Source organism: Anabrus simplex, chromosome 1 (assembly GCF_040414725.1).
Source record: "Anabrus simplex isolate iqAnaSimp1 chromosome 1, ASM4041472v1, whole genome shotgun sequence".
NCBI lineage: Eukaryota > Metazoa > Arthropoda > Insecta > Orthoptera > Tettigoniidae > Anabrus > Anabrus simplex.
This window is the reverse complement of record NC_090265.1, coordinates 349707787-349721807: the sequence shown is the minus strand read 5'-3', so window position 1 is coordinate 349721807 and position 14021 is coordinate 349707787. Positions and strand designations below refer to the sequence as shown.

The following is a 14021-nucleotide window of genomic DNA, read 5'->3' as shown; positions in this document are numbered from 1 at the left end:
ACCGTTCTATACAGAAGAACTGCGATTAAAAAATACCATTGTCTTCTACGACACAATACCAAGCTTTACAATAAGAACTGTGGGATAAAAAATCGAATATATGGATAGATTTTTACCAGATGGACGGCATGACAACGTCAGAATGGATGAATTCCAACTACGAATTGTAGCATACCATATCGCGCTTCTTATTAGATGTTCATAAAACCATTGAAAAGGAGAGTCAAAACAATTTGACTACGACAGGCATATCAAGACAAGTTATCTGACCTATTCATGACAATTGCTACGGAGCAGCACAGGTCCTCTAGTATTGCCTTAATAGAAATATGCACATTTCTCATGCTGAGTTATTAGTGAGTTTAGGTATCGTATAGTTTTAAACAGCTGCTTTTTCCAGTAGCCCAAAACACATTCAGTTTTCAAGTTTCTTTAACTACAATGCTGCACCAACAATTACAGGTTTCCGTGCCGAGAGAACATTAAGATTATATAACGTTCTGAGACGTGCCAGTACATGCTATGTATTTGATACAGTTTCAATTGATTTACAGTTCTACTGGCATTTACTGTCTGACCAAATAGCTTTTTATCTCCCTAGCATCTGCTACGGCGACAAAATCTGATCTCCTGTATGCCAAAATATTTCGCTTGCAGTGCCGTATTACATCTGTTGTATTGACAGACGTCAGTCTATAGAGACCAAACGGTTACAGTTAAGGTACGTGATGGATATGGAAAATTGCAGACTTGGAGAGCACTCCTAGACTCATACAGCCAGGCATATTTGAGTATAAATTCCTGTGCAGAATGGCTCAACTTAAGGAAGATTCAAAACAAAGTACCAATACAAGGCGTAAGCAACGCTACTACAGAATCTCACCACAGTGCTACCGTTAATGTTCACTCCATACACAGCAAATACCAAGCTGAATTTAACTGTGCTGTTTTGACAAGAATTCCTGCTGATCTTCCAGGATCATCATTAACTCTAGTCAACTCAACATTCAGCCAACCTGGGGGAATTGGTATGACTATCCTGTTCTCCAGAACACGGAACTTGTGTGGATTCCTGGTGGGCGGTTTCAGTTAGAATGGCTGAAGCACCTTCACAGACCATAGAGTCCTTCTTAACCAAGACTGACAATTCACTTGACCATCTAGTTCAACGATTCTGGGAATTAGAAGATATCAGATCAAAGGATTAACTGGAGTATGAGAAACATTTTACTGCCAACACCAGGAGAGATGCTGAGGGAAAATTCACGGTATGACTTCCTCTTTGCGAGGACTCAACAGAACTTCATGACTTGCTCACAGTGGCTATTTCGCAGCTTCATCAGTTTGAGAGACAACAGGGGAGAAACACCCAACTCAAGAAAGACAACATTAACTTTCTAGAGAAATACAAAGCTCTGGGACACACGAAAGCTATCAACACGTTGCAACCTAATGAGCTTAGCTACTACATTCCCCATCACCCAATTCTTAAAGAGACAAACTGTACTACGAAGACGAGGGTGGTGTTTGATGCTTCTGCCACCACTATAAATGGGATATCACTCAGTAACATCATCTGATCACTCAGTAACATCCTCCAAATTGGGCCAACCATCCAGCAAGATATCTGGTCCATCATTACAAAATTCTGCTCTCAACAAGTGTGCTTTACAACAGACATTCACCAGATGTATCAAAAAGTAAAAGGTTGATAGTCGCGACTGCAACTTTCAGAGAACTGTATGGTGCCGATTGCCAGAAGAACCTATAAAACATTACCAGCGAAAACAGTCATGTATGGAACAGCTTCAGCACCCTTCCTCGCCACTAGATGTCTCCAGCAGCTTGTTATTGAGGATTCTGTCAGTCTACCCAAGGCAGCAGAAATTCTCCAGAGTGATTTCTATGTGGACAACTGCATGTCTGGGATGGAAACCCTCGAGGAAGCTCTATGAATTCAAGAAAAACTCATTGATCTTCTACAGAGGGGTGGTTTCCTACTTCAAAAATGGTGTTCCAATCATCCGCAACTACTCGAAGCTGTTCTCCAGAATACAGAGAAGCGCTTCTGCCCCTTCAGCTTGATAACGGCAATAACATTAATACTTTAGGACTCTTGTAGCATCCTGCCAATGATCAGCTGCAGATTGTGAATGGTGCCAGGATCAGTAACGTCATTAGACCTGTTACAAAAAGAAAGGTACAGTACTTGCAGTCATAGTGTCAGTCTATGATCCGTTGGGACTAATAGGTCCATTCATCATCTCGTGCAATTATTTTTTATTTTTTTATATTTTTTTGCTAGTTGCTGTACGTCGCACCAACACAGATAGGTCTTATGGCGACGATGGGACGGGAAAGGGCTAGGAGTGGGAAGGAAGCGGCCGTGGCCTTAATTAAGGTACAGCCCCAGCATTTGCCTGGTGTGAAAATGGGAAACCACGGAAAATCATTTTCAGGACTGCCGACAGTGGGGTTCGAACCTACTATCTCCCGAATACTGGATAACAATTATTTCTTGCAGCGACTGTGGCAACTGTGCTTAGGTTGGGATGAGAACCTACCAACAGAACTACTCCAGTCCTGGGAGCATCTACACAATCAATTTCCTCTTTTTAGTCGTATTAGAATCAGTGAACTAGTGCTAGCGAAGGGCGTTGTCACCAGAATACAACTGCATGGGTTTTCGAATACATGTGAGAAAAGCTACAGATGCTGCATTTATATTAGATCAGAAAACCAAAAAGGTGAGCACACCACAAAGCTACTGTGCGCTAAAACAAAGGTCGCCCTACTGACGAGTGTTTCCCTTCCTTGTCTATAGTTGTATGGAGCTCTGCTTCTAGTTTGTCTTCTTGAAAAGGTAACATCCATTGTAAATTTGACTACTAGTAACATCCATCTGTGGACAGATTCGATGACAGTTCTGTCATGAATTGCAGCATCTCATACACAGTGGAAAACTTTCATTGCCAACAGAGTTGCGATGATTCAAGGCAGCATATGGATTTGCAGATTGGAAGCGTGTTGCATCAGAAGATAATCCTGCAGACTTGGTGTCACGGGACTCACCCCAGATGTCTTTATCGCTAAATCACTTTGGTGGAATGGGCCACCGTGGCTTGTGGAAGATCATCTATCTATCTATCTCTATCATGGCGTGGCTCAGTTCCTTCTGTGGAGACTTGGGACATCCCAGAACAGCAAAAGCCTGTGGTCAGTCTCGTGGCACTTCAACCTCAAGATGAGTTCATGAAGCGATACTCTAAGCTTACATGACTGCAGAAAGTGACAGCATACTGCCTCAGATTTGCTGCTAATGCCAAATTTCATCCCACGGAAAGGGAGGTTGGTGAATTAGACTTGCAAGAGTTACGTTCTGGACTACATAGTATATGCATGTACCAATAGCAACCAAGCATCAGTACATGGTGCAGAGAGTCATGCCCTATAATAGGCTGCTCTTTTTTGTGTATTGGGATGAATGGAGTCATTTTTTATGGTATTTGAGGTGTGTGTGGGTTTCCTGTAGATCTTGTAAGATACAGTATAGTATGGTTTATAGAGCCTTTAACATCCCAATGACAACAGAAGACCAAAATAATGAACTGAAGTTAATCCACGACATAGCTAAACACAACGGATACAGCAAAGAAATGGTCAACAAAATCATTCACAAAATAAAATCACAACCTAAAACTAAATTAGCAAAAACAGCCAAACCCAAAAAAGACTATGCCCTATTTACCTTTAACAACACCCACATATATACGATAACTAATATTTTCAAGAAGCACAACATAAAAACAGTATTCAAAACCACACACAATAGTACCAACATTATACATAACACTAAAACAGTCAATAATAACAATAAATACAACCAATCAGGTGTCTACCGTATCAAATGTAACAACTGTGACATAAGTTACATAGGACGTACAGGCAGAAACTTCACCATCTGCTACAATGAACATATAAATGCAGCAAAACATAACCATTTCTCATCAATAGGCCAACATGTAGAAGAATCCAAGCATAGTTTCACAAACATCAATAACGACATGACGATACTAAATATAAACTCCAAGGGCCCCCTGCTCAACATAACCGAAGATTTCTACATTTCTTTAGACCAATACGCCAACCCCAATCATAACATTAATGATATTAATGAAAAAATCAGCATCATTTTTGATAAAGCCATTCCGACATTAAAGAATGATTACCTCAAAATAGTAAACACACGCTCTAACAAACCAACGAATCACAAGCCTGACCCCGCCCCTACTTCTCCAACGGCCACTCCTTCTTCCCCTCCACCTACATTCCCCTCCACAGCTAATATGAGCCCCAGACGCACTCGCAGTAGAACACAACAAGCCTTCAAACACATCGGCACAAGACTTCCACAACAACTATAGTAAGTACTCTTTCCATACACACACTAGGCATTCCTTCATACACACACTACCGGCATACTTATATCACCTTATCTTTACAGACTACAAGAACAAACATAGACGAGAGAGGTGTTGCCACCGACTACTTCTAAATACAAGCTCGAGACCTGCTGTTTGCTATATTGAAACTTGCCATAGTATATCACAAGTTGGGATATATAACATAACAAAATTTCTTCATGACAAAGGCCCATATCAATAAGACGTACACCAGTTTCAGAATGTTCTCAAAGATTACCTTACGCAACTAAAATCAACATAACTTAGAAGCAAAGGAACTGCACAGAGGACAGAAGAATGGAATCTATATAGCATGAATTGAAAATTTTAACAAGTGTCTACCTATACGTACCATTTTAATGTGTTGAAACTTTTTAAATGTTATATATTGTGGCCTGTGTGTTTTTAATATGTTTTACATACTCATGTTCTATTTGTAACTTTTTACCCTGACTACTGATATTTTAATTATATGCTATTGTATACATTTCCATCCCCCATTAGACATCCGGATGCCTAATACAATAACAACTTGTGAATTGTCTAATGGCTAAAACAAAACATGTACTAGCTGATGATGGCCGTTAAAGAGCCGAAACCGGTACTAGCTTAATCTATTAAAATAAATTGTGTATTGAATGGTGGAAAAACACATTTCTTATCTACACATATATTCAGACGATGACAGAAACTTTGTAGGCGCTGATAGAGAACTTAGGGAACTGCAGAGATTGTTTAACAAAGATCATCATCAATGAGACATCTCAAACTTCGCTAGCACTTAAGGCTTTAATTGACACTTTATTCCGCATCAAGCACCACACTTTGAAGGCATGTGGGAGGCTGGCATCAAATCATTCAAGTATCATCTTTGACGATTGATGGGGTCAGCAGGCCTTACCTTCAAAGAACTGGCAGCACTCGCAACACAAATCAAAAAATGTCTAAACTGTAGGCCTTTAGTCCGATGATCCTGCCAATGTAGTTTCTCTCACTCGAAGTCATTTTCTAATTGAAAGACCTATCACTACCCATCCCGAGCCAGATCTGAGTAATGTACTCTCTATACGGCAGCAACTACAACGGCAGCTCCAAGGATTCTAAAAATCTTGGTCAATAGACTACCTCTCCCACCTGCAGCAGAGGAGCAAATGGACACTACTTAACAACAATAATGTGCAACCAAGCACATTAGTGATCATCAAGGAAGATAATGCAGCCCCTTCCCTGCTCCCCAATTGTGCTGGAAGCTCGCAGCAATTGATCAGGTCCACCCTGGTGCTGATGGACTAGTACAAATTGCCACTATCCGTACTTCTACTGGAGTATTTAGAAGGTCCATTACAAAACTCTGTCCACTCCCCAATTCTCAAGGAGACGATATCTGAACGTTGTGTGTTTTGTATTACAGTTATCTTCATGTTTGTTCTTTTACATTGTGTGTGAGAAAAGTGTTTTACATTTTTTTTCAGTGGGCAGCATGTTTGATTACTAGTACCAAATTTAACTTTGTCATTTTGTGTTTACTTGAATTTTAGCAAGCCCTCACTAGAGGTCAGATTAGGACAGTGCTCCTTTGAAGTACTACTGTCCACTACGTAGAGAAGGTAGATTACCTGCTATTTCCTGCCGCCACCGTTAAGGAGAGACAGAGAATATGTTGAGACGGAGCAGTGACAGTCATGCGACAAAAAACAATGATATGTTCAGTGCATTTGGAATTGCTTTTCTGTAAATATATGTCGTGAGTGTCTGATTATTTATTACGTGTGTTTTTAAGTGGTATAAATATATTTGTGTTAGGAATTCCACAGGGATTCAGTGGTATGAACCAGCTACCTACCTCATGTCTTATACCTACAGTCCAGTTTTTCCTTGTGCTATCCTTATCTAAAACTTGTATATACCATAACCTAATCAATTCACTGGAAAACACACATTTTTCTCATGCTGTGATTATTTTGAAGATGCAGCACAACTGAGTTTTTTTTCTTTGTACTTATATTTTCCGTAAGTTTCTCCTCTGTTTTGCAAGTCTTGATAACACAGATTTGAGAGAGAGGTAAGTCAATAGCAGCGCCACCACTTAGCCTTTTCATTACGTTGAAATATTGATATAACAATATCACACAAGCTAGAAAACAATACTATTGAAGAGGGGTTTATTGTTGTGTCAAAGATTTGAAACTTCTTTCTGTTATTATTTTATATTAGCTGTGTGGTTAGAGGTGCGCAGCTGTAAGCTTGCATCCAGGAAATAGTGGGTTCAAACCCCACTATCGGCAGCCCTAAAGATGGTTTTTTGTGGTTTCCCATTTTCACACCAGGCAAATGCTGGGCCTGTACCTTAATTTAGGCCATGGTCGCTTCCTTCCCACTCCTAGGCCTTTCCTATCCCATCGTCGCCATAAGACCTGTCTGTGTCGGTGTGACGTAAAACAAATTGTAAAAAAAATATCTTATATTTAAATTCCAGGTGATAATTCTTTTATGTGTGGTAACATTTGATACAAAAGTGGAAATGCAAGTGTGGTGCATGTAAATAAGGAAGAAAATGTACAGGGTAAGAATAGATCATTTCAAATTTGGAACATGCAAGACACTTTCATCCTTTCACTTTGTTGGTTTCCAATACGGTACTTACATTATTCTGTTTTGTGTGTTTATCCTTTATTGCAAATATTTTGCCAAATGTATTTATCTTACTTTCCTTCCCTTTTTCTATATTTGTCTGGCCTTCTTCTTATCCTACACTTTCTGTGTCAAGACTGAAGATCTGTCGAGATGGCCCCTCAGTGAGTGTTGAAGCCCACCCTTCTGATGAAGTTGGAAAGCAGAAACAAGCTTGTTGCGGGTGAGGAAAGAAAGATCTAAAAGAACTGGAATGAATGAGGAGAGAGCCCCTCTAATTGACAGCAGCGCATGAAGATGTGGAGATTGTCCTTGTCCTTTTTGTCTTTTCATGTTTGTCCTTGTCTCTGTTTTCAATTGCTCCTTCTTCCTGCTCAGATGTGCCATTTTGTTCATCCTATCATGTATTCCTTTTCATGTTCTTGTTATTCTATATCTGACTTGATTTGATATTGTGTTGTTCCTTTCTACTGTGTAACGTTACTGTATTGTAATTGAATCGCTTATTTAAAATAGGTAACAAGCAACATTTAAAAAAAAGTGTTTCTTACTACCGGAGAGTGTATTCAAAAGTTTGAAAACGTGCTGTTCATCTTTAAGAGCAGACTTTGAGTGGTCATTTAGTTTGAAAGGGTAACAAGTGCTCCTCATGTTCCCCTTTCAAACTAAACCACTGTCAGGGTCCAAGCCCATACCCACCGGGCAAGTTGGCCGTGTGGTTAGGGGAATGCAGCTGTGAGCTTGCATCCGGGAGATAGTGGGTTCGAACCCCACTGTGTACAGCCCTGAAGATGGTTTTCTGGGGTTTACCATTTTCACGAAACAGTCTACAACAGAGGTGTTCAGCTGGGCGCATGTTGGAGCTAGCCTAGTGCGGCCAGGCTGTCCTGACGTAAATGTGGGCACCTTACAAACCAAGCGTACATCACAGTGAAACAAGAGAGCGAACGCACATGAAAGCGAGGGAACATTGACGGTAGATTGTGATTACGATGCTCTCCTCCACTACTCAGAGAACTGTTGATTGGGATACATTATTTATAATAAAACTCTATAATTGCAACAACAAAAACTGACCTTTTCAAAATATTCCGATTTGATTCATACTGTGCTCGATATAGACAGTTAAGTTTTATTTTCTTATATTTATTCATTCAAAGAAAACTGACATGTTATAATTTTTGTGTTGCATCTACAAAGGTACAGGGTTTGAGCATACCCACAAGTTACAATTTACAATTCCTCGCATGGGATTGACAGTATTTTCACTTTAAAAAGTAAAATTCCTGTTATTCATTGAGCAAAAAGTAATATAATTACATAATGTGACAATGATTTTGCACAGTTTTTTAGTGTTGTGTGACACTTTCCCTGTTCACTGAATTTCTGAAAATAGTATTTAAAATTGAACAGGCGTCCGGTGATAAAAGCTAAATTCTAAATGGTGAGAGGGAGTTTCATCACGAGTGAGGACATAGATGTTTACTATCCAATATTAAAGTACAACAAAATTGTAAATGTATGCCTTCATATAAATAACCTGATTGATTTCATTCCCGGTAAGCATGGTTAGATGTTGGTAAGTTTATCAGATAATTTAAACCCAATATCCACTAGCCACAACTTATCCATCTTAACTCCATATTATACTAGAACTGTTTCCAAAGCACTTCTTAAAATGTAATAATGAAAATTGAAATTCATTATGTACATTACAAAAATATTTGAGGTTGTAGGCTTAACTCTTTATTGTATCCATTCAAAATACATAAACTGCAATGAACATAAATAACTTATTTCTTACAACATAAACACTGGGCAAGTTGGCCGTGCTGTTAGGGGCGTGCAGCTGTGAGCTTGCACCCGGGAGATTGTGAGTTCGAGCCCTACTGTCGGCAGCCCTGAAGATGGTTTTCCGTGGTTACCCATTTTCACACGAGGCAAATGCTGGTGCTGTACCTTAATTAAGGCCACGGCCACTTCCTTCCCACTCCTAGCCCTATCCCATCCCATCCCATCGTCATATAAGACCTATCTGTGTCAGTGTGACGTAAAACCAGTAGCAAAAAAAAAAAAACATAAATTGAAAATGATCTGAATTTCTGCCTTCTTTCTTTTATTATTTTTCTGCCTCCATTTCAAACTCGCGTATCACAGCAGTGATCGATATTGACTCGGAGAACTTCACCCAACCTTCACGGTCTGTTACGTAGCCACATCATCACTGTGGTCGAATAACATACGCCTCGCTCATCACCTGCCAGCCTGCCCACTTACAGTGCTGGGCGCCCACGGGGACAAAGCGTCCACCATGAGCACCTCTGGTCTACAGGGAAATGGAACCAGTAATGAGCACAATCAGGAAGAAATGAATATAATTCTTTGGACATCTACTCAGGACACCAGAAAACAGGGTCATCAGGAGAATTACAGAAAAATTATGATACAGTAAGAGGAATATTACATGAATTACAGAAATCAAGGAAGATATGAGGGAACTACAAATTATGATAGAAGATTTAAAACACAAAAGAGTCAAAATCAAGGGACAAAGAATCCAGACCATAAACCATGATCAGCAGATGGATAATGGGATGGGTGATTTCTGACAAAGAAAGAAAGAAAGAAAGTTAAGATCAAATCAAATCAAAATCTCTTTATTTGCAAATGAGATGTCTACCTCGGTGGCAAATGGTACACTAAAATACATTATTGTCAAACACTAAATTTTAAATTAACAAGACAGGAAGAAAATTTTCCTAGAATACAATATTATACAATTTATGCTAATAATTTGTTCTATTAAACACACACATCATCCTTAATAAATTTATATTGTTTACAAAATTCTACTTATAATATCTTACAAACATAGTCAACTCATATACAGTATGTGAAATTACTTCTAATAATAATATACAACTGGTATAAGATTAAAATTAACATTGAATTTAATTACATATTTATATTTTACCCATTTTGGAACCTAAGTAGCATAACGACCTGCTGCGTCTTAACCAGAACCCCTTTTGCCACCACTTTCCAGAGTTCCTGAAGGGCCTTCACAGATACCGTAGCGGTCCCAGGGCCCTCGAAGTCCCCACTGTACTTCACCCCTACAGGCAGTCCCCTACTTGGGCTGTCCAAACTCCATAGACCAGGGGATGGAATTAATTTAATCACACACATTTCTTATTTACAATATCCTGCACTGGTCAAATGCCCTCTAACATTTCATTTATTTTTCTCTGTTGTTGTTTATTCTCTTCTTGAATATCTGTACAGATTTTGGAAAAGGATCAAACACTACCCCTGGTAAACTGTTCCACTCCTTCACACCCTTCCCAATGAATGAAAATTTACCCCAATCGCTTCTGCTAAAATTCCTTCTAATTTTGTACTTGTGGTCAGTTCTACCAATATAATTATTTTCCAACTGAAGCCTCTCACGGATATCTCTCCATGCTTCTTCTCCTGTATAGGCTCTATATAATCCTGTAAGTCTAGTTTTCTCCCTTCTCTTACTTAAAGTTTCCCAACCAAGTTCCTTTAACATTTCTGATACACTACTCTTTCTCCTGAAATCCCCTGTTACAAACCTTGCTGCTTTCCTCTGCACACCATCTAGTTCTTTTATTAGGTATTCTTGGTGAGGATCCCAAACACTGTTTGCATATTCCAATAATGGATGAACCATACTTAAGTAACTTTTTTCTTTTAATTCTTTGTTGCATCCTTTAAGTAGCCTCATTATGACATGTAACGATCTGTATGCTTTCCCAACAATGTCATCAACATGACCCTTCCAGTGCAAATTACTTTCAAATCTCACACCTAAGTATTTGCACTTGCCATCTTTTGGGATAACTACCTCATCCAAAGTATATTCAAATTCAGTTTTAAAGCTCCTGTATGTAAATGTTGAAACAGTTGATTTGCCCCTATTAATCCTCATATTATTTTCTTCAACCCATTCTTGGATACTCTCAAGGTCCCTTTGTAATTCTGAGCAATCCTCAATGTTATTTATTTCCCTATAAACAATTATGTCATCTGCATACAATCTTATTTTCGATGTTATATTGTCCCCTAAATCATTTGCGTATATTAAGAAAAGTAACGGACCGATTATACTACCCTGTGCAATTCCCTTCCAAACTTTCTCTTCCTGTGATATATTATTTCCTACTTTGACTTTCTGAACCCTTGAATTTAGAAATGTTCTTATCCAACGTATAACACTTACGTCCAATCCTGTTCCCTCCAATTTCTTTAATAATATTCCATGTTCCACTCTATCAAACGCTTTGGAAAGATCTATGACTATGCAATCTAACTGGCCTCCTGAATCCAACTGATCTGATATGTCCTGCTGAAATCCCACCAGTTGTGCCTCACAAGAAAATTTCTTTCTAAATCCATACTGGCTCCTCATGAACCAATTTTTATCATCACATATCCCTCTGATGTACTTTGCTATTAAACTCTCCAGTATTTTACAAACTATACTGGTCAGGCTGATTGGTCTGTAGTTCTGTGGTTTCCTTTTATCACCCTTTCCTTTATAAATTGGTATTATTATAGATTCCTTCGATTCCTTTGGTATTACACTATTATTTATGACATAGTCAAAGAGAAATTTTAAATAAGGCACTATATACCACCCCATTGTCTTTAATACCTCCCCAGTAATTTGATCACTTCCTGCAGCTTTTCCTTGCTGAAGCAGTTGGATTTCTCTGAAAATATCTTCATTTGTGAATGAGAAGCTTCTTGTTTCCCTATGTGTGTCTCCCTCTCTATCTTCTGTTATGGTTTCCAAGTCCTGACAATCTTCTACTGAATCTCTGAATTCCCTACTAAAGAGGTTTGCTTTCTCAGTATCTGTTAAATAGTGTTCACCCCCTTCTCCCACCATTGTAGGAATTTGGATTCCTTTTCCTTTTTGACACCTAATATATGAATACAGCTTTTTCCATTTCCCTTTGTGGTCATTACCCTCTTGAAGAATGCCATTCATATAATTCTCTTTTGCTTCCTTTTTCACTCTATTCAGTTCCCTCATTAGCTGTTTTCTAGTTTCTCTATTCTCCCTACCCTCTTTGATGTGAGGGAATGGTATTGGGCCAACAGAAAACTGAAAAGTCCTTTTTTATAAAATTGACTAAAGCTGTCCAATGAAAGCCATACCATGTAATTAATAATAATGATAAACATTATTGTAATATTTATTTGAGTTGAGTGTTATAGTTTACATTCAACTAAAATCTACCTTAAAATATAATTCAGAAAGACAAAATTTTTTTTCCAAAACATCATTGTTAAAAGAAAGAAGCATAAATGGTAAAAAAGTCAAAATTGTCATCCAATTCAAATACTTAGGAGAAGTAATAATAGACAGCCAAAACAAAAAGCCCTTGATCCCAATAAGAACAAACAAGCTAGCTAAAGCACAAAAATTAACATGGGGCATCAAAAAAAAATGCATATAAAAACATATAAAACTAAAACATTACAACACAGTTTTAAAACAAGAAGCAACATATGCACCAAAGACCCTCTTTCACCCAAATGAACAGTCAAATGCCGACAGACTCCAGAGGATCAAAAGAAGAATTGGAAGAACCTGCTCAGCAAAAAATACCATGATCATGGACAATGGTGGATAGTACCCGACAAAGCCGTGTACAAAGATTTAGAACCAATTACTAAACTATGCGTAAGAGAAAACTGGGATTCTTTAGACACACAATGAGAATGCAGGATTCAAGACTTCTGAAACAACTTCTACAGTATAATCTCGGCTCAAAAATTACCACAACAAGCTGCAGATGGATCACAGAAATAAGAGAGGATCTAAAGGAAATAGGCCTTACACCAGAAGACATCACAGATAAGATAAAATTAAACAAAAAATCCAGATCACAAACATCTGTTTAACACTCACAAGAAATAAAATCATAACGCCAATATTTTCAACACCAAAACGGGTACGAAGATCGGAACACATTAAGAAGTATAATTTGGAGAACCACAAGGCCCGAACAGCCACTTCAAAGAGACTTGGATAACGGACTGACTATAGTCATCATCATCATCATTATGTAACCGTCCAGGCTTCTCCAGCCTTACTAATTTAATATAATATCATTTTACGCGATATCATTTGATATCAAGTTTATCCGCCATCGGCAATTATTTGTAATAACATATTTATTCAACGTCAATCATTTGTAATCAAGGCTTTTTGGAATCATATTGTATATATGATGACATCGTTTTGTTATTTAAATTATTATATTATGTAGGATAGGAATTCATTATGTTGTAAATACGGTCAATATGTTGAGACATAGTTGTTTTCATTTCATCTCATGTTTGTGTATACGGAGGGTTATTTTGAAGCTTGGGATTTTGCGTTAGTCATGGGTTTATTTTATGATCAAGGCTAGTAAACAGCGACCCGTGCGCGAGGCTTGCAAGCTAGTCAGCAATATCATCGCGACGCCTTCTGGACTTGTCGAGGAAGAGAAGGGGAGTTGATGCTTCGATCTATCGAATCAGATACTTCGTTGTATATGAGTTTTGAGATTGAACTGTTACCAAGAGTGAGGGTGAGCCCGGATATATAGTGATTCTCACCACAAGAACGGCAGCTAAGTACAACTTCTGCTGTGAAGCTAACATCCTAACGAGATACTCCATCACTAGTACTTCTACTGTGAACATCTATTTTGAACGACGTGATTTGATATTTGAAACAGTGTGTGGTCGCTCCGCGACATAGTTATTTTTATACAATGTGTTGTCGCTTCGGTTATGTTATCGGATCTACGAGAAACGAAGCAAGCTTATGGCTTGTGTGATATTCAGTAAATATTGTGGACGAAGAACTATGTTTAGTTCAAGTCTACGGAAATTTTGTAC

General features: G+C 38.4%; 1 protein-coding gene across 2 annotated transcripts in view; it reads left to right on the top strand.

Annotated features, from left to right (window-relative positions):
• LOC136866052 (zinc finger CCHC domain-containing protein 17) overlaps positions 1 to 7626 on the top strand; it is a 182755-nt gene extending 175129 nt beyond the window's left edge. Inside the window, exon 8 of one of the 2 annotated variants that reach the window (XM_067142699.2) lies at positions 7231 to 7626. The gene's annotated coding sequence lies outside the window, so the exon portion shown is untranslated. Of the gene's footprint in view, positions 1 to 6001; positions 6270 to 7230 lie in introns of those variants that run through there. The other variant, XM_067142693.2, reaches the window with a different exon arrangement.
• Positions 7627 to 14021: the final 6395 nt, after the last annotated feature.